The sequence below is a fragment of the Nesoenas mayeri genome (assembly GCF_963082525.1).
Source record: "Nesoenas mayeri genome assembly, chromosome: 2".
NCBI lineage: Eukaryota > Metazoa > Chordata > Aves > Columbiformes > Columbidae > Nesoenas > Nesoenas mayeri.
The window spans coordinates 82,518,596-82,540,839 of record NC_137543.1 but is presented as its reverse complement, the minus strand read 5'-3'; positions in this window follow the sequence as shown (position 1 = coordinate 82,540,839).

The window sequence follows — 22,244 nt, the reverse complement described above, 5'->3', positions numbered from 1 at the left end:
ATATATATATATATATACACATATATATATATATATATATATACTGATATTTTTTTCTAATTCTTTTGGAAGCTTAATGGAATACAGAGTAGGTATGAATCCCACTCTATGCTCAAGTCCAGTTATTTTACAAATATTTTGCATTGCTTACCACGTGGTCCTTAGAGTTTAGAAGACAGATCACTATTACTGTAAATGCTTTGCTAGCTCTCACTTGTTCTATATTCCTCTGTTAATGGATAAATAAAATGGGATTTTTTTAGAATATAAAATTCAACAATACTTGAGAGCTCTTCTTCTATTCTATCTTATAGCCTGGGTGCGAGACATTCTGCTGGACTGAAACCTCTCAGTCAAAAAATATTAGATCTGTCTTTATCCATTAGCATGATATACGGAAGGGGCAGCACTATGCTTTTTTTTGTGACAATGAGTCTGGATGAAAGTTGTCACCATTTATATACCTGTGTGCAGCTCATTCTCTAAAGTGTTTTACATCTCTTCGTCTCAAGGAGTCTTCATACAAAGGTAGACACTAAGTGGACCAGAGCAATTGTGGCAATTCTATATGAGTGCGGAGGCACTCAGGAAACATAACTGTTAAAAATGTACATACTGCCTGAATTTGGGTATTTATGGACTTATGTTTGAATTTGAGAGTAAGACTGCTTAACATGAGAATTCTTTCCAAATGGTGTCTTTTTTTTGTTTGTTTGTTTGTTTGTTTTTTATTTTTTGTTTCCGTAATCTTGCTGTTGATACTTTATTCTAAAAGACAGATGGTGGCATTATTCACATTGTTACAATGAGTCTATGCAGTTATGGTTCATAGCACTGATGTCCTCATGTCTACGAAGGGAAATCAAAACTTGAGTATGTGACTGTAAGAAGCACCTTTATTAACTTTGTCAGTCACTTCACATGGGATTTAGTTCAATGTTTGCCTCCAATGTCCCAACACATCTTGTATTTTTAGTTGTTTTTTTTGGTTTTTTTTTTTTCCCAATTCCAAATTTCTTTTGCTTGTAGTGATTCTCTTCTCAGCTGCTTAACCATTGACTAACATACTATAATCAGTCAAATCTGATTTTTAAGCTGCTCTTGGAGCCCACTTTCTGTCTTGTGATAAGGACGTGTATTTGCATGAGAGCTGTTTATGTTGTCTATTGTAGCTGGCTTTTATTATCGCCTCAGAGGAAGAAGTAAGCATAAGATGTGTTAAACAAAGAAGAAAAAATAAGGTAGTACAGAAGCAAGGGAAGTGAAGAAAAAGATAGAATAAGCAATAAAAGCATTATATTTATTGGGATGTGTATGGAGCTCACAGAGGAAGGAAGGGACACCCAACACTTACTGAAGAATTGGTTTTGACTTTGGAAACACTCTACTCAACTAACCCCCAACGTGAAATCACACTTCAGTAAATGCTGTAAATGGAGTTTACTGGGTGTATTCATCATCCTATTGCAATCTGTGATGCAGATAGAACTCTTAATTATTGGTAAAGATAATTTGTTTTTCTCCATGACTTGATACCATGAAGTTGCTATTCTGAGTAAAAACCTCAAGCAAATATAGGGGAAGTAAAAAGATACTTTCTGTCACTCTTTATTTATAGGTTCTTGAACACCACAACCTTGACTCTGTGGTGGGAATAGGGATGAGGATGGGAGTTCCTTATATGACTTCAAAAACAAGTAGGTTTTTAAAGCTTTCTCTATTAGGCTGTCATGGAGGCACCCCGAGGTTAGTTTAAGGGACAATAGGGTCCAAAACAACATTTATTTGGTAAAAAAAGGTACAGCAGATTGACTGGTGGAAGATGGGGTTTTAGCACTCCAAAGTGACTTTAATACAGGTTTGGATATCAGCTGAGGAAATTATTAAGTGGCAACAACTAATACAACAGGAGGTCCACAGTGTGCATGCACGTGGCTTCACCAAAAACAATGCCAGAGCCGTCCCTGAGTCTGGGAAGAGTACACACTTGCCTAAACATGGTGTGGGATTGTTTTAAAGGGATATGCATACTCGTATTGAGTACGGAAAGTGTACACTCGCGATTCTGCGAGGATTAATTTATAATACACTCGCAATCCTGTGAGGAGAAATACACGTGCAAATATGCACGGAATATTACACATGCTTATGTGGAAGCACAGGAGGAAAATACACTCATGATTATGCGAGGAAATAATTTATATACGTGCTTGTATTGAGCACGGAAAGTACTTGTGCAAATGTGCACGGAAAGTAGATATACTCGCAATCCTGCGAGAGTTAATTTTACTCACACACGTGGTGGCAAGGCAAGTGGAGTCTTTGTCCTGGGGGAGGGGGAAGTGTCTCCTGGCTGCAGCAGCTCAGCTCGTAACTCCAAGACGGTCGCACGCAAGGGGCAGGCCTCCACGAGAATCCCGTTTTTATAGCCTGATCAGATCTGACTGTAGGCATTCCAGAAGCTTCTCTGCACCCCCACACTGGCGGTGGGGTGCCCCTGAAGCTTCCAAACATTTCCCACACTGGTCGTGGGTGCTCAGAGGCTCCCTAGTGCCTCTGCGCTCCCTTCTCCTCTCTTATAACCACCCTGGCCAGCGGGCTCTGGGTCAAACAAAAGAAACTTTTAGCCTCAAGCAGCAGAGAGAGAGAGGGAGATGTGTTTATGCCTTCCATATCGAAGGAAGGGAGGGGGAGAGAGGGAGGTTTGCATTCTGCCACATAGGCCTCTCTTTTAATGTAGCAAACATGACGGGGTTTGATTTTTTTTATTTTTTAAGAAAAGACCATAGAGTGAAAGAGTTTAAATGGTACACTAACTGATCCTTACATGCTGATGACAGCATTTTTCAAGCATTTGTAATTGTAACATTAGAGAAAGCCCACTTTAAAACAGTTAAACTCAGTGATTCAGTGTATGTATTTAGTTATTTTACTGCTTTTTTTTGAAATTATTGAAGCTGTTTGCTTCCAAAGCCACTATCTTCCTTTAAAAAACATAAAACTTACCATGTTACTGTGATTTGCTTCATAAATGGTTGTAAAGTCAGAGCCCATATTGAGACATCAGATTCAGGAAATAAATTTATTCAAATAACAATTGATAAACATATACACTGGAATTTTATATAAGACTGTGAATAGGACTTGAATCCACTTCCTGTCCATAAATGAACATTAAATAAATAATTTTTCTCTTATATTTCTAATGATTTCACCATATATGAACAAATAGTCTCACTGTATTTCTAGTAAATGTAAAACTTGCCTTGCTTCTGTCATTGAAACTACTCTTTTGGGTTCTTTTTTTATACATGATTTTGTTCTCTGTTTCTGGAATTTCACATATATTAATTATTTTCCACCTTGTTTTTGAATATTTTTATTGACATAAAACAGAATTAGGTGCAGTTCTATAAATGATCATCTCAGGTAGCACTACAAATCTAAACAAACAAACAAAGAATTAACCCCCCCCCAAAACAAACAACAAAAAAAACCTCTGATGCAAAAACCTAATTTCCATTCCTCTGGCCTACTGTTAGTATAAGGAGATAAGCTAAACAAGAATGCAGAATTTCAGAACTATTATAATAACAGGCAAAATCCATTTACTGTCTTTATCAGAGTAATTACAACTGTGATGTCTTTAGGTAAATATTGTTCATATTAAAAAATATTCTATTCATTATTATTCTGTATTACTCTTTCCCGTGACTTTTCAGATATTTATTTCATTTGAATTTCCACAGTACATTCCAAATTTTATTTGGCATTGAGTTCTTTGAACTTTGATGAAGGAGGTATCATACAACAACAGAGTGGTAAACCTGTAGCTTCTTGAAAAGCCTGAGGCAAATTAGCAAAAAACACCAAAACCAACCTTCTACTCTCAGAAACCTAGAAAGAAATTTTATGCACAAAAAAAGTTTGTCAATGGTCAAAACTTGGAATATGAAAGGAAGAAAGCTTTGTAACCTGTGCTGTACACCAGAAGAGTCAGGTTCAGAGAGTTTTAATACACAGTTGAAGGTCCTTTCAAGAAACAGGCAGTTCTTCAGCCTAAGGTGACTTGTATTGTGGCAATTGATTTCCAGTCCCAACTACAGAATTCAGATACATCCAGAGGTGGTCTTTCAAACTGTGTTTATCCCTTGAGCAATCATTTTTGAGTGAAAAATAATGTCACCAATACCTCCTCTGCAAACCAATACAGAGGTATGTCCTATGTACTTCTTACATGTCTATAATGAAAAAGCAGGGTTTTCTCTCCCAGGGAATTTTCATTTTCTCAGTATAACCAAGAAATACTAAGCATATTATGAACACTGATTGCAACTTCTTGGCCAGTTTTTGCCTATTATTAGCAGCGAGCAATCCAAATGATTACATATTAGATTACATACTAGATGCCATATGTAGCTAATAATATGAGGAAACCAACATTCAACTGGAGCTGACTTTGGCAAGGAATGTAAAGGGAAACAACAACAGATTTCACAAGTATGTAAACAGCAAAAGGAACACTAGGGAAAATGTGAGCCCAATACTGAAGACATCTGGGAAGCTGCTGACAAAGTGTGTGTGTAAGGCAAAGACACTTAATGCCTTTTATCCTCAACCTTGGCTGGTAAGAAGAGACTTCTGGAACCTTAAGACCCCTGAAACCATAGACCAAGTCTGGGGCAAGGTGGACTTGGCCTCCATGACTGAGGACCAGGCTACAGAGCACTTTAACAAACTGGGTATATATATAAGTCCATGGGGCTTGATGAGTTGCACCCGTAAGTGCTGAGGTTGCCAGGGAACGTCTTCGTAAGGCCACTCAGTTATTTTTGAAAAGGTCATAGTGATCAGGAGAGGTTCCTGAACATGAATAGTGCAAATGTCTCTCTTATCATCAAGACAGAATGAGAGGCAATGGATGAAAATTTAAATATGTAAAAATCTGTCTGAAGACAAGAAATTCAATGATTCTGTAAAAACAGTTATACAGCCCCAGAAAACAGTAGAAAATAATTCCTGTGCATCCTGGTGCTTCTTCATTATACCATTACTGCTTCAATTTAATACAAAACAGAGGTCTTCTATACAGTCCAGTTGTGGCACACATTAAGAACTTGAGCTCTGATACAGTGTAAGAATAAAGCTAATCGACATGAAGAAGAACCACAAGCTCCTCCTTCATTTATTACTGTAGTAAATTGATTTTTATTACAACGATAGAAGATGAAGCCATTGCTCCATCTACAAATTAAAGAAATAGTAATAACTCTATGGTTTATAATGTTTTTGCCACAGAAATCTGGCCTAAGCTTCGATCAACCCTGTATGTAAGAACAAATCAACCAAAGGGTTATCCCACTCCAGTCTTGTTAGGGTAAAGATTCTATTGTCAGGAGCAGTCTAAAGTGAAGAAGAGCAAGAACAGTTCATGTGTGTCCAGCTGAACTATAAGTAACTCAAGCTTTTGTAGTACCTGTATATAATTAAATTCATTGTAAGGCTGTTCTGCCTTGTGCATCTGTACTGTGCGCGAACCTAAACCCCTAGTGTTAGTTACATAATAGGGGGTTTATATTTTTCCTTGTCTCTTTATAAAATGTACCTACAAGCCATAGTCATGAAAGAGATTTCACTTTGTATATGGCAAATAACAGTCTGGAATTCCTTTGCAACATTGTTCTTACCACAGCCTTAAATGAAAATCGTAGCTTGTTGCTTCATTGAAATTAAAACCAAAACCAAACAACCCAACAACAACAACAAACCCCAAACAAAACCAAGCCTGCTTAACAACCCTCACACACACTTTTCATTTCTAATGATCAGTGTGTAGGACTTATGCAGTTTCTAAAGGTGCTGAAAATCTAATGTAATCTTCAACAAGTTACAAGTGAAGAATGGAAAAATTAAAGAATTACAAGATTAGATCTTAAAAATAAATCAGAATTAATTATGTGAAAACAATTAATGGATTGATTAAATATAAAAAAATAATTATATGATAAATTATGCTGAAAATGAAATTGCTCACTGGAATAGAAGCAGCTCCCTAGAGCCTGCCTGTGTTGTGCAACACTGTCATGAAAAGCATCAACTTAAAATGCCTTTGTTTTATGCAACAGATTTATGTATATGGAGAAACAGTTTGATTACTTTTCTGACTGAACTTTTTGTATTTTTTGTGACTCATTACTGAAGTACCAACACACAGCTTTCCCAAAGTAAGAAGATAGATCATTAGCAGAATTCTGGACTAAACGACTACATTTAGATTCATTTAATGAAACTCATTGTTAAAGGTTTATCTATAGACTACAAGATAATTTTGATCTGTTAGTATAACATATAAGTTGAAAACAAAACCGAAGACTGTAATTAATGACTTTGAAGGGATAACCAGAATATAAATGAACCAAAGTCTCATTGACTGTCTTTATAAGAGGCATCAGAAGAAAAATCAGTAATGGTGAAATAACTTGAAGATGAAACCTCTAGAAAAACAAAATCTGGTTTTGACCTTCTGAGGGAGTAAATTGTAAACAGTGCTGAATAACAAATTTTGAAGCTGTTAAGCAGTAGTTGAATTTTCTACTAACCCTTAGCTACTTGGTTATTATTAGGTGTATTATATGTTATGATAATGCTGTCTCTCAGAGATTGGGGAAAAGCAGAATAAAAGGAAGAAGGATTCATATTCTCAAATACAGAGTCCAGGTTTCTACAGAATAGGAGTAATTCCTTCAGCATGTTCTGAATTGTTTTCTTCTTCCAGCCTAACGTTTCTTTTGCTCTGGATATCAGATTCCAGCTGTTCTCTCAGATCAGATAATAGAAAAGAAATAAAGCATGTGAATGGCAGATAGAAGGAAGACCTTCAGGAGGAAAGTCTGCTGCTATTATAAGGAATGTGTGATGCTATTATGAAGGATGGGATGCCAAACTGTCTTTTGGTACTTTCAGGAAATGAGGTTCCACAAAGGAGACAAGAAGATCTCTCCCAGCCCTATACAAGATTTGTCTTTTTCTCACGTCAAGGCTCTGGAAGGAAGAAGTTTATGAGAGATTAAACAAAAATGGTCAAAATATTCAAATAATGCAGAAATTTATATATTGTGATAGGTGAGAATTTCAGTTTTTGTGGAACTGTTGTTTAGTCTTTTTTTGGGGGGCACAGCTCAGTTGTAACTGTGTCCTTTGTAACTTGTCCTATGCTTTTGAAGATTAATAGAATTACAACTGTAAGAACTAAAGGCTTCTCTTTGCATCAAGCCATGTATACAGACAACTATTCAGCAAAGCATTTTTTTTTCTAAGTGTGGTGTAACTGGCAAAAGGAAGCAAATGTGATTTCTAACATCCTTTAAACAATTTTGTGACAGAGCTACCTCTAACAGAGGCATTAAAATAGGTGTTATTAGTAAGAGCATTCTGTATTCCTACTGATTGAAGCATCTTCCTTGCAGTTGTTCTACTCCAGTCTTTGGTTCTTCTTAGCCTAACTCAGCTTGCCTATGTCAGACATGAGTCGCTTTGAGGAATGATTCAAATAACTCAAATTCAAAATACATGGGGTCCCTTGCAGGGATGAGTAAGAAATTTATACCTGAAAATTCAATCAGAACTCTTTATGGCGTCTAGGTCCAAGAATTCCTTGACCTTATTCAGTAACTGAAGTATATATGCATCTGATTATACCCAAGGAGGAATAAATTGAGATAAGAATGATGAGGAAGAAAAGCACAAGGTCCCAATTAGTATAGTTTTTTTTTGTTTGTTTGTTTGTTTGTTTGTTTTTTTCTGACTGATAGGCTCTCATAGTCCTTTAACCTTGTTAAAGGTTTCTGTTTCTTTCATGCCATCACAGATTTGTAGTAAAACCTAGTAGAGCCAAAAGCTTTAATTAACTTCCATCAACAAACTTATCTTTCCTTTGTTTTTTGAGCAGTTTCAAATGACCCTGGAAATAAGGTTTGTTTCTGTCATAGGAAACTTTGTTCTTCACCACCAATGTAAGACCTATATGAAATAAAATACTATGTAATACCATATGTAGTGACAGCAGACACAGATTTGCAACAAAGAGCGATTTTATAAAAATACTTCTGTGTGGATTAAGTGCTTTGTGATTCTGAAAAAAATAGATTAATGCAAGCAAACCCATCTCAAATTTTACTGAATCACTTCTGCCATATGGTACGAAGGTTGGGGTGGGTCATTCTCCTGGAATTGCCTGGTGAAAGTTTGCCTGGTGTAGGCTGGGAAAGATAACTTGTATGGAGTTTCTTGGTGTCTTTACAAAGTGATGCAGTCTCACCACTAAAAAGTGATTTTACAGTATTGAGATAAGCCAGCAAAAGGAACTATATTACATGGAAAAATTTAGCCTCTAGTGACAGAACTGTTTTCCATTGGGGACCTTCCACTTTCTCAGATGCAGTACCTGGAACAGATAAGAATTTAATTCTGCTGCTAAGGGTACAGTTAATAATACAGGTAATAATTACAACAGTGAAGTTAATGATCTCATTTTGTGCAGGTCTAGATACTGTAAAATGCTCTGACTACTACCTGGATACATCAGATACTCTAGTAATGGAATTTCCTTAAGCTTGTCTCTGGTAGAGAGAAACAGGAAACACTGAAGATAAACTTAGATTTTTAGTACAAGAATTGTATTTTGACCATAAAAGCAAAGTGACATGGACAATAATGTTTTTCCTAATAACCTTCAGAAATACCTGTCTCAGTCCTACTTTGGGAAAAAATACAAAGTTGAGATGAGTTGCAACAATTTTTCAAAATAGTGTCTTGATTATCTTCATTTTAGAACTAATCATCTGCTGAAACTGTGGTTTTTTCCAGGAACTATGTGGTAATTCTGGCTTTACTCATACCTCTGTTTTTTTCTTTTCCATCCGATCCTTATCTTCAGGAAGTCCAAGATGTTCTTGAGCTATGTTCAAGAATTCTCAATGCTGATATATAGAAGCATATGAAATAATATATTAGTTATCTGTCTTTAATTTTAAATGATGGATGTTATTGTCCATGAGAAATGCCTGTCCTAACATGCACCAAAACTTTTGGATATGAGTCTTTGAGGAAAAAAAAAGTAATTTGGAATGTTTTCATTTCTGTATGGATAAATGAGAATGGAATACCTACATAGCTCAATATGCTACTGCTAAAATCAAGCTTTCAGGACTGGCTTAGAAAGACATGAGATTAAATTAAAAATCATGAGACAGAAAGTAGAAGTAATTAAATAGACATTATGCATGCATTTATATTTTATAAGTATCTATTATTAAATATTATACATGCTCTAAAATACATTTTAGAGATTGTTACAATTAGCCTTTGGTTTTGGAAATAAAATTTAGATTTCCAAACTTTTTTTTCAATCAATTCTTCAAAAACTGTTCAAAATAATTTAACAAAAAAAAATGTTGGCAAAAGTCATTAGATAAATTAATGCTCTTTTTCGAGTAAGATTCTTATGTAACTGTTTCATTCTAGGAAGTAGGAAAAAACTTTCTGTGTTTCATGAGACAAAAACAAAAACAAACAAACAAACAAAAAACACAAAACAAAACAAAAAAAACAAACAAAAAACCACACCCAAACCTAAACAATCGTCATTGCTACATCACATATTTATGTTAAGTAAAAAAACTGCTGTCCAAGGGAGTTTATGCTATAGGTTCTCAGTTCAGTAAAGCATCTTTGTACAGGTAAGCAATCATAATCATTGTTCAAGTCCTACTAAAACAAACATACACTCTGTTAGTCAAACTGACTGAACTGATCCTGCATAAACAGAGGCACAATGCATGAGGAGAACCAGCAGAAAGTTGAAGTCATCTGGTCAAGGGTAAACTGCTCGGCAGAAATGGAACAAAACCCTCCATAATAATAAACTTTTATTCTGTGCTGTGGTTTGAACAATGTGCTTATTCCTTCTAAAGTGAAAGGTCGAGGAGCAAATCAGTATCTTCACCTGCAAATAACATGATTTAAAAGAAAAAAAAAAAAAAAAAAGCAGGGAGGAAGATGTTTTGTCTTAAGAATTGATGAAAAATCTGTATTTAACAAAGCCATGCCTAGATATCTATTGAAAGCTTATATATTTTTTTCTTTAAAATTTTTAAAAATTACATTCTCTGTAATATTAAGATAACATTAAGACAAGAACTAACAAAATAACCAGAAATGCCTGATACATGACATGCATTCTGTGTGCTCTCAGTGTATATATTAAAGACTAATGTTTTTATTCCTAATGGTGATTTTCTGAGAGAATACAGGGGAATCTGAGGTGCTGTTGTGTTTGTGGGGCTTGGGACACTGCACCATTTTCTCTGCAGAAACTAGTATGATAAAGTAGATGTGATATGGTATGGTGAGCTGTGTTCTGAAATTGTAGATAGAGACAACACAATAGAACTGTGAAGTAGCATAATTCTCATTTGCAATGTTTTTAAATCTTCTGGTTGTTTCTCTGTACAAGGAAATGTACCAGAAGAAAGCTGGAGGTGTCACAACAGAATCAGGACCCATCTGGAATGATTACATTATAGGGATCTATAACTTTGGATAGTGCTTTTCATGATGACACTGGAACTATCTGACAGCTGAGGGTAGTCTTGTTGAGAAAAACTGTGTTGTATTTGAGGCACCTTCAAATTCAATACTAATTTTGTCTTCTATCAGCTCTGTTGTTGAATACATTGAATAAGCAGTAAATTGTATATACAGCTCCAGTAAAGTTGTAGGTTACTCGGGAAAGCACAAAATTGTGGAAAGAACAGAGAAATTATATAGGCACTAGTTCATACTGGGTAGTTTATACATTTGTGCTGTTTTCTATAGTATATCACCAAAAACCCTGCAAAGAATCTTGCAAGTTATTACTGATGAGCTCTTAAATATTTTTTATCCATTCAAATCCATAACTATTTTATTTCTGAAGGAATAAACTTTCACAAATGCTATATGGATAACCAGGAAGTTATTCAATAAAATATTCCATGGTTTTTTATAGTTATTAGGAACATAATTTATGCATTCATTAATTACATGGCATTTTAATCAAGATTAGTGCTGTAGAGTGTGACAGTTAAGTGCACATATATTTTAATAAAAAAAGTTGCTGGCAGTAAAGCTAGAGCTACAGTAAGAAATTAAAACAGCCCTCCTGACTTGCTGATCTCTTGAAAATTACTGTTTATAACCTATCTCCTTTGTACAAATCAAGAGTCTAATCTATAAAATTGTTCACAATGAGAACAATTAGCCATTAGAATAATCTCCCCAGGGAAGTGGTGGAGTCCCCAACATTGGACTTAAATAAGATTCAGCTGGACAGGGTGCTGAATCTTGTCTAGGCTGTGCTTTACCAAGAAAGGTTGAACCAGATAAACCTTGTGGTTCCTTTCAACCTGGTGTTCTATGAAACCTGGACATTACAGATAAGACCATTTTTACCTTTTGTCTTTTTGATTAATGAGTAGACCTACCAGTAGACATGCAAGGCCCAGTCCTACCCACTGCTATTGTTGGATAAAGCCTGAAAGTTAGAAATTGTTATGCTGAAAATTAAGGTATGGGTCATAGCTCAGCCTTGCCTGCAGTGACTTGCAACCAGAACAGAGGCCACATTCAGCGATTCAGAGGGAGAACATGTTAAATGATGGTATACCAGTTTTCTGTATTTGTTCAACATCTAATTAACAGAGTGGTGCTGATCCATAACCAGGACACTTAAGCAATACAGTAATAATAATAATGATGATGATGACTAACATAGAGAACACAGGAGCTTCAGAAACAGTAAATTAACAAGTGCAAAACTTACTAGAAATTTTGTCTGGGGGAAAAAGTAATTCAGCATTTTAATTAAATAAAAAGCATGAATCTTTGTAGACATGTCACATTTTTCACTTGCAGGCTCTTAACACAGTACAAGGACTTCATACACGTCAAGGTTTTGTTGTAGCTGTTTTGTTTTTTTGTGTGTGCGTTTTTTGTGGTGATGGTGGTGGTGGTGGTTTTGTTTTCGTTCGGTTTGGTTTTTTTGTTTAGTTTAGTTTAGTTTTGTTTTGTTTTGTTTTTTTTTTACAGATAGGCTCACTGGATTGAATTCTTCTCATCTTAGTTTACCAAGTACTTTCCCACTAATCTGTTAACCTCTGAAATCTATTGCTCTTTATAGAAATAATCAGGAAATGTTTTATTTTCACACACACACACAAATCCTAATATTTTGGAAAAAAATAGGTTTTATTTGATTTTAATGAAAAACAATATCTCACAAATACTGGCATTACAAGAGATTTGTGAGGAAAATAAATATGTCTAGAAACTATCTAGTAAAAACATTGTCACCATTGTTAGATACAAGCTAGATGGTTACTTTGCATGATCTCTGAATCAAAGTCAGTTATGCGAGGCAATTCGATATCTTATTAACACATAGTGATTGCATTTGACATTCACAATTCAGCAGTATATTAAGTGAAAAAATAAAAGGTTTTTGTTTTGATTCAAATAATTGCAATTCTACTGTTACTCTGGTAAGAATTATCATCGTCTACTTTTATAGCCTGTGATACTGTTACAGGATTTGTAGTAAAGTGGTGCTAAGACATTCATGCTTTGAAATATAGTTTGTAGTCAAGGTTGAAAGTATAATCAATGAAACATCGGATATAGAGGCAGAAGGAGATTATTCATGATGTATTTTACTGAAATTATATTAATACTAAATATATACTTACTGTTGGGAGGGTTATTTTCCTTTCCATTGAGTTAAAAATCCCTAGAATTGATTTACCTTAGTGCAATAAATGTCAAATGTACACTTTCTTTTGTTTGAGGAACACTGACAGTAGAATAAAGGTCCCAGATAGGAGAAATTATTGTCTGCACATTACGTTAAAGACTATGCACCACCTGGCAGTTTTAAGAGGTGGTTATGTTACCACTTCAGTTCCATCTGAACAAATAGCTGATTCATCACATGACAGACAGTCCAGCTCTAAACAGCAACAATAGTGCTGTATAATGTGACTATGTCTGACATTGTTTGATGGAGAGAAAAGAGGATGACAAAAGCATTTACTTTCCCTCTAGCTCCCAATGAACTCTAAATTCACACAGAGGTCTTGAGTTTAGTGATTTTGCAAATAATTTGCTCTATTTCTGCAGCTGCTGTTCTTTATGGAGACACACTCATTCACTAACCTTTCTTCCTTCTCAGTTTCCTTTCCACAATTGCACATGTCCAAGACAGATTAAGTTAATAATCTCAAGCAGAGTTACTCCACTAGTTTCTTATCCGTGAACCGTTATGTGAAGCTGTATTTTTTTTTTCCTCAAAGCTACTATTTATTCCCATTTTTTATTCTCTCTACTGCTTAATTCATTATCTGGTTATATATCTTTTAAGAAGTTCCCTATTTCCTTTTTTAACCATGTAGTAAGTTAATAGGCAGGAGAACATTGATATGGATAGATAAGTCTTACCATGTAACACAATTACTTAGATCCATAGAATCACTGAATAGTTTGGGCTGGAAGGGACCTTCAAAGGTCATCTAGTTCAACCCCCCTGCAATGACCAAGGACATCTTCAACTAGATCAGGTTGCTCAGAGCCCCATCCAACCTGGCCTTGCATGTTTCCAGGGATGGGGCATCTACCACCTCTCTGTGAGCATGATCTGTAAGAAGGACTTTTCCTAATGATGTCCCATTAGGATTTCAAGTCCAGCCTGGCCTTGAATGTTTCAAAAAATGGGGCATCTACCAACTCTCTGGTTCCCATATTTTCCCATAAAATATGGTTCCCATATTTTACCACCCCCACTGTAAAATTTTTTTTCCTCATGTCTAGCCTGAATTTTCCCTCTTTTAGTTTAAAATCATTACCCCTTGTCTTGCCACAATGGACCCTGCTAAAAAGTCTGCCCCCATCCTTTTTATAGGCCACTTTTAAATACAGCCAAAATAAGGTCTCCCCAGAATCTTCTCCAGGCTGAACAACCCCAACTCTCTCAGCCTGTCCTCACAGGAGAGCTGTTCCAGCCCTCATGAACTTACTTTTATAAGTGCTAAGTAATCATCAAAAAGTAATGCACAATGTTGTCCTTGGTGAAACACACACACAGAGCAATAGTTTTCCATTTTCCAAGACTATGTCAGTGATGTCTTTGTTTGCTGACAACATCAACCTGTTTACTCCTCACAGTACTGCTAATTTTTCTTCCTCCCATTTTCCTCCAGCCCCACTTTCATTAATCCATGATAGAATCTTCTTACCAAATTTCCTTTCCAGAACTCCAGACATTTGAAACTTTGCAGATCCTCTTAAAAAAAAAAAAAAAAAAAAAAAAAAAAAAAAAAAAAAGAAAAAGAATAAAAGGAAAAAAGTGAGACACTTTTAAAAAATGGTCCACAATCTAAACAACAAAATAGAAAACCATTAAGATTAAATCTTTACAAATATTTCACCACCTCTAGTCTGAGTGCAGATACTGAACTAGAAAAAGAAAGATTAAAAGAGATACAATGTGTTTGAAATACACCTGTATAAATCACAAGTTACCAGAATATGTTTACAGGCTCTCTTTGTGGCAGGTGATAATGCGAGAAACAAACTCAAAATATCCTGTATATACTGTTCACGAAAATTCACTGAAAATTAATTCAGACAAATGCAGAACCCAATCAATAATGGCTCAATAATTTCAAAGCCTTACTTTCTTTTCTTCTTTTGTTCTGGATTCTAGTGGTTTTTTTAAGTGCTTTTAATCCAGAGACTCACATTTCAGCTTACTTGTACTTTGCATTCAGAATTGAAACATTGTTTCTTTTAGGTACTTTTTTTTCTTTAAAGGAAAAAGTTATTTTAGAACTAGTTTCACTGCAAAACGTTCATAGCTATTACCTTCATATGCTCTATGCAGAGTTTACTGGCTGTTAAAAATCTCAGGAAACGTGAAAATGTATGAAAGTGTATCTCCTAAGCCAAATCATAATGTCATATAATATTGTAATGATTTCTTTTTGGTGCAACAAACTATTTCAAAATAAGGCTATTAAATTGTTTTACAACTTCCTTGCAGTTCATTTTAAGATTAAGAGAAGATATATGATAAATCATGTGTCATGCTGGTTATTTATATCACACATTATATTAGAAAAGATATTAAATAATCTGGGCTGGTATATAACAAATCTATGTTACAAGAAATAAATAAATAAATAAATAAATAAATAAATAAATAAATAAATAGATTCTATCCTAGCAAAAAAAGACTTCTGTTTCTTCTCAATTTTTGCAGTTTAGTGTAATTTTTACTCTCCTGTGTCTGTGTCCCTAATATCACTAGTCTCAACAAATGGGGAAAAGGCAGAGTGTAAATACAGGAGCAATGCTCAGATGATGTAGTTTAAATAAACTGTAGTGTCTCAGTTAAGGGTTGGTCTAACTCAAGATGATGTGTTTAACAGTGGATGTAAGCAAACAGTAAGGGAACAGCAAAAAGGAGGAAAGTGGGTATTTCTCCATCCTTCCGATACTTTTGGACACCAGGAGATGTTGTTAAGTACTTTGCCTGACTAATAATCTTTGGGGGAAAAAGAAAATAATAATAATAATAAAAAAAAAAAATATATATATGTACACACATACTTTTTTTACCATTCACAGTTATCATTAGAAAGGAGTGCTACTGAAGAATGACTTCTTATTGTTTGTTTTGAGCCTGGCTCCTACTACACTTACTGATCACCACTAGTCTTTTTTTTTCTTTCTTTCCTATTTCCTTTTTTTTTTTTTTTTTTTTTTTTTTCCCATAAGATGTGGGAGAATAGAGATTTATACCATAGGAGGATGATGTTCTTAGTATTTTATTCTTTTGCTCCCAATTCCTAGCAGCGATTTGCTTTTTGCTACCAAACACCTATACGTCTTCTGATGAAACTCTCCTAACACCAGCCTGTTCTTCCTGATAGTAGAGTTCTTTGTTTTATTTGGGTTTATTAGGAACAGTGTGACCAGAAGGTCAAGGGAGGTTATCCTCCCCCTCTACTGTGCCTTGGTGAGACCACTTCTGGAGTCCAGATAGGCTGTACTGTGTCCAGTTCTGGGCTCCCCAGTTTAAGAAGGAAGGGTTACAAAAATAATCAGTGTTCTGGAGCATCTTTCTTATGAGGAGAGACTGAGAGAGCTGCGTCTGTTCAGCCTGGAGAAGAGAAGGCTGAAAGGCGACCTTATCAATGCTTATAAATATCTCAAAGATGGATCTCAAGAGGATGGGACCTGACTCCTTTCAGTGATGCCCAACAATAGGATGAGGGGCAACAGGCACAGACTGTAACATAGGATGTTCCATTTGAATATGAGGAGAAACTTCTTTATTTTGAGGGTACCAGAACACTGGAACAGGCTGCCCAAACAGGTTGTGAAGTCTCCTTCTCTGGAGACATTCAGAACCCACCTGGAGGCATTCCTGTGTGATCTGCTCTAGGTGTACCTGCTTTAGCAGATGATGGGACCTCCAGAGGTCCTTTCCAACCCCACCCATTCTGTCATTCTGTGATTTGTGGAAATAGTTTATTTTTTCCTCATGTACAACTTCATATTAATCTACAATGATTTTCACATCTAATTTTGTCATTCTGTTATTTGGGCCCCTAAGATCCTTCAACAATTCTTTGCACTTGTTCTTACTCTCTTATATAACTTCTTAAGTAAATCAGCTCACTTCACTGCTTGCCTCTTGTCCAGGTTATTTATGAGTATGAAGGGCAATACAGGTTCTAGAACTGGTTCAAGCACAGGCTCTGGAGGAATTTCATTGGTGACTGCCCTCCATTATGCAAAACAGCTCTTTACTCCTACATTCTTAATTCATATCTTCAAACAGTCCATCCGATGGCTGCTTAGTTTTTGTAAAAACCTGAGGTAGGGAATTTTATGAAAAGCCTTTTGGAAATCCAAGGAAGTCACAGAACTTGGTCACTCATCTAAATGTCCTGAAAGGTCAGGCGACTCCAAAAGTCTTGCAGTGTTTGCTTCTATAAATGGAAGGACTGTTGTCCCTTCCCAAATAGACAATATTCACCTGGATGTCCACAACTTTTTTTTTCTTTTTTCTTTCTTTCTTTTTTGTTTTTGACTTTTAAATTATCCTTGATCTTTGTAATATCTATTAACAAGTCTGAAGTTCTTTAAATCCTTTTGGAACCTGTTGTTGTTGTTGTTGTATAAAACTAACATCCACACCTGCCTCCTTTTAGTCCACAGGTTTCAAGTGATTTTCAGTGAGAGGTTATACATCAATGTTAGTATCCTTTTTTTCCTTTCTTGAGTTTTTGTTAAAGTCTTAGGTGAATATAGACTGATTCTGGCAATGTGGTTATTATGTGAGTATTTTATGTTAGTAAATGTTAGTATTATGTTCCCCTAAAAGGCCAACATATATATGTTACATCCGTTTGCCTATAGACTGAGGACCCAGATGTTTTCTAGCTTATACAGCATTGTATGGGATTTCAGGGCTAAGTGATATCCTCTCAGGAAGTAGAGAATGGTGTGAGAAAAAAGTAAAGACATTTCTCATACACATACAGATACCCAAAGTATGATGGAGTAATTTATTATTTTCTGGTGTGATTTTCTGCCTTCAGGTGTAATTAAGGAAGTGAAGATGTTTCTTTATACACACACCCACACAGAAAAAATATACACATTTTTTTAGTTAAAGAGAAGTACAGAATTAACTGAAATGGTAGTATTAGATGCAACACATTCTGTATTTAAACGTAAAAGGTCTATCTTAGTGTAAGTGGACTGTCTTCACAGTCTCATAAAAATGAATTCACTGCTTTATTTGTACTTTGTGCAACAAAGCACAAAAACTTTAAGTGAAATCCGGGTCGCAATGGACAGAAAGTCAGCAAAAATCTAGTTTATGCAATATTTAACTAAAACTAAAAAACAAAAAACACAAAACAAACAAACAAACAAACCTAAAAAAATCAGAGCCCTACTTAGAGCAATTGCATTGGGTGCTGGATGATTTATAATCACATATATTTGTTCTGAATTACAATTTTATGATTGTATTCTATGATCTTAAGAACTGGTACGTTAGGACTCACCTCAGAGGTAGGCTTTCTGTCACGAAACACAGAATGCTTAAATCTGGTAGTTGATTTCAGGTTTGAAGTACTCAATTTTGCAAAGCAAGTAGAAGTGAAGAGGTAAATCTCTCAGTAATCCTGAAGGCCAAGTTTGACACATTGATTGTATAACAATTGAAGTAAAACTGTTGCAGGTGGCAACTCTGAAAGAAATAACACACTGGGTGTAACTAACGTAAAGGGAAAATTAGAGCTGTAAATGCCTTGAAGCAATGCTTATTTTTAATGACAAACCTTTTTACAGCACAAAACTGCTATCACTCTTACCTGATATGTCCATATATATATATTTATATATGTGGATTTTGAGAGTTGGATACATGTAATAATCCCAAAGGTAATGAATAAGGTTAGAAAGTAGGAAAAAAATGTACAGACAATACTTACTCATCTTCATACTGTATTAAGCACATATGTTTCTGTAGTTATACCAGCTGAGCATCATATCCAAAAAAAAGAAGCACATCAGTGCTTACTTTATTTCAGTGTTACATGTAAATACATGGCAGCTGTAAATGAGCTTTAAACACAGTAAGTTTACTAACCTTTACTGCATGAACATATATCACTTTCAAAACTAGCTAATGTTTCTAGCAAAAAAAAAATTAAATAAAGATAGAAATGAAGTTCCACAGCAAACCAAAGATCAATAATGTCTTTTAAAAACCAGCAAGAATCTTGAAAACTTAAAAAACTTTAACCTATAATAGTATATTCTTACCTATTACACTTTTGTGTTGGGAGCTTTCATTTTCTTCATATTTGTATAGGGCCAAACAAAATGAAATTTGACTAGAATATCATTATTAAGAAATAACATGAATTCCATAGATATCCTTCTTGGTCAACTGTAAAAGGTGTGCATGTGCTTCTTCTGTGCATGTGCATGTACTTATTTGTAAATATACTTAAGATATAGTTGATTCTTTGAGACTTTACACAATAGAATGAATTCTATCTCAAATCCATTTATTAGCATTTAAAAAGAAGATTTGTGCCATAACAGTTTATACTTTTATATGTTTGTCAGCGTCCCATGGCAGAATAACAAAAAAATAATTTTTTACTTACAGTTTTCTAAAGGAAAATTCTTAAATATGCATAAGTATTTTTGAAGAAAATGGAATATGTGATCAAGACCCAACACAGTGCTTTGGATTTGTCAAAACTCCATGAAAAATTAAGTTTTGAGGTTCAGTTCATGGACAGAGCTAACAAAAAATAGTGGGTCAGATTCAGAAATTTTGTCCTCTGCATTAAAATTTAGGCCATTTGTGCCTATTTATACCTACTGAAAATCTAGGCTAGAATTTTATACATAAAGAAAAGACGAGAAAGAAAAGTTCTCTTGTGCTTTGTACCTGCTGAAAAGAGAGACAAAAATAGCTGAACATTCATACTTTGGTCTGAAACATTCTCCCATTTTTATGAGACAGATCAGTACAGTGTTAAACAGCTGATTAATATTTCTTCTCTCCCTTTTCTGAAACAACTTTTACATCAATTAGTGCTTGATTATCTTTAAAGCTATGGGTTTTTCACATGCACAAGAGGACAAAAACTAAAATATGTTTTTAAATTGTCCAGGTACACTTTGTTCCCTCGGAAGTGTCTTCTGTTCTCCTCCACCACCTATCAGGACACTCATAAAACAAATTGGATTTTAGGATTAAAGGGAAATGAAGGGTCAGAAATAATACTGTATTCATAATCTGACAACTTATGTAGCCCAAGCTGTGTAAACAAATAAGCAAATTCCAAGCCTTTGAAAAAAAGAACACAACACTGCCTGAATATATTCTGTATCTACTTGGCCAGCTCAAATATAAAAAACTATTTTCTGCCCACTAAATACCTAAGAACAAAAAGGAAAATGAAATTCAGTGCTTTCTGAGTAGGTTGGTTTGTTTATGAATGGGACAGATAGCTCAGGGTGACACTGTCCTTGAAGACAGACCACTGACTTGGGAGTCACTCATGTAAGTCTTTCAAGCAAGACACACCAGGACTAGTGACAAGATATAAGAAAGCAAATTGATAGTAAGCACCATGCTCGAGCTGGCAAGGAGAGGCAGTTTAACTGCACAAATGTAGGAGGCAAGCAAGGAGACACCATGAGGTAGCAGACCTAGCAGAGGTGCAGGGAGGAGGTGAAGATGTCAATAGTGAATTTGTAAAAAGACCATCTTGGGTAAACAATCATCAAAGCAACACTTAATCTCAGACCAAGAAATTTGGCTCAGAAATACTACCATAGCACAAAAATTAGGCAGTCTAGAGAATTATTTGAGAGTGCTGTTTAGTAGCTACAGTTCAGATGCAGTGTTTCCACCACACAAATACTTATAAACTGGAGCCTCTGCCAAATTGCTGTGTGACAAATATATCATTAGAGGTTTAAAACAACCCAATCACTTAGTTCCTAGAAAAAGATGACTCATCTTCAAATGGTTGACATTCTTGTTTAGCTAGCGTGAGCGGCAAAATTTCATGGGCTACATCCACTTAAATACAAGAGACAAATTAATGCTTGCTTCTTTTTCAAAAATAAATGTGACTGGACTTTTTATTGTTCTCACCAATGTATCACATCTGTCTCTTTTATCTATTGTATTAATTCCTGCTATCATTGTTCTTCTTATTTTCACAAAAGACAGCAAGTGGTTATTTTTCGTGATCAGTGATATCACCCTATGATTCATTTCTAATTGTGTCCTCAGTTAGTGAGTTGTTGATTTATTTTCTCTTTAAAATTCCAAGGAAGCTGAGAACTAACAAAAATTTTGGTACTCAAACTTTAGTTTATGTATTTGTGCTGTCTGTATTCAAAGATAAGTTCTTCAAGTGCCATGCTATTTATAACTCATCTACCAGGTCTTCAGCCTTTCTGCATGCTGTGTAACATGAGTGTGCTTTATCAGACAAACATGTTTTCCCCTTTGCAGTTCCAGAGTGGTTCCGTGGCAGGTATTAGAATGCCTTACATTGTAAAATAATATTGAAGATGTGCTTACACAGTTGTAGCAAGTTGGTTTTTCTTTTCATGTGAGATATGACAGAAATAAGGAAGTCTTGATTCCTTGTGTATATGCCACAGCAAATCACCTACAAACTACAGTCTGAGACCTGTCTAGTTCATCACTTTACAGGCACTACCCTCAACAGAATGTCAGAGCTCACATTGATGTGAAAGGTTTCTCTTTCTGTACCATATCTAGTTTTATTTCCAAGTTACTTAAGCTTGTGTCATTGCCAGTTTTACATTCATCATTGGTTTCTTCATACATCTCTGCTTGTCTTTCTTTAAGCCTTCCCAAGTGTTTCAGTAAATCTGCACAATAGTTTTAACTCTTTGACATGAAATGAAAGAAGAACTCAGCATGAAAAAGCATAAAGTCTTCTTTTGGTAACTTAATTTTTTCATAGTTACTAGTTATTAACTGAAATTAAAATCAGCAAGGCTCAAACGCCAGTATATTATCACATGTAAACTAACCTTTCAATGACTCCTAAAGCAACCTCTGCACTAGGAAATGAATCAGGGCTAAACTGTCCTATAGGGAGAATTTTGAAATACTATGATCTTATAAATCAAACTGGTGAATCTGTTCACCATGAGAGACAGGATTTTCAGAATTCAGACTTGATCAGGAAAACGATAGTGAGCTATATAGTGGCATTGTGCATCTTAAAATGAGGAAGAAGTAATAGCAATCATAAAAGAGATAATATTAATGAGAAGAGAGAATTAGTTTGAAATATGTAGTGAGGGTGTGCTTCTGCACATTTTTTAAGCTTTAATATGTGTTAAATTTAAAGACATTATATAATATTCTATACAGTCATGTGTTTGGGTGGGAGTAACTCTCTACCTATGATTGTTGCTAACATGTGGAGCTTCACAAAATGATAAGACATTTAAAATTTCAAATCCTTTCTGGTTGGAAATCCGTTCAGTTTAGGTATGTGCTACATGCTTGACAGATACCACTGGAGAGTATTTAATATCAACCATTTAATAAATGATCC